Source organism: Cyprinodon variegatus, unplaced genomic scaffold, assembly GCF_000732505.1.
Source record: "Cyprinodon variegatus isolate N-32 unplaced genomic scaffold, C_variegatus-1.0 Scaffold745, whole genome shotgun sequence".
Lineage (NCBI taxonomy): Eukaryota > Metazoa > Chordata > Actinopteri > Cyprinodontiformes > Cyprinodontidae > Cyprinodon > Cyprinodon variegatus.
The window spans coordinates 227,133-227,680 of record NW_015151198.1 but is presented as its reverse complement, the minus strand read 5'-3'; positions in this window follow the sequence as shown (position 1 = coordinate 227,680).

The following is a 548-nucleotide window of genomic DNA, read 5'->3' as shown; positions in this document are numbered from 1 at the left end:
GTTTTTTTCAGACTACCTTGTCTGAAAAATAGTTTACTGCTGTCTAAGATGACCCTTAAAGCACGAGCAGAATATTTCTCCAAATAATTAAGGAGAATCGGAATATACAAAGATTTCTTTTTTAATACAGTTGCAAAACTCATCCAGAGCCATAGCTCTGTTGAACCATTGGGTTGTTTTCATCCAGTTGAACTTTCAGAGTTAGCAAAAGTGTTATCTTCATCTTAGCCTTTAACTTGTATGTTAGATCCAGGTCCAACCATGTTAGTTAAGGAGGTATTGCCTTTGATCTCCTCCTCCATTTTAAATGTGATTTTAAGGTGGCTGTAATCAAATCTTTATTTAAGAAGCAGTCTCTTGTCCCAGATAACTTAGTCAATTGTGAACCCATATCCAATCTTCCCTTCTTGTCAAAAGTTGTTGAGAAAGTAGTTGTCAAACAAGTGTCTGACAGCTTACAACATAATGAGCTTTATGAAGAGTTTCAATCTGGTTTTAGTGACCATAGTTACGAAACAGCTCTGGTGAAAGTCACTACTTCTCAAGGA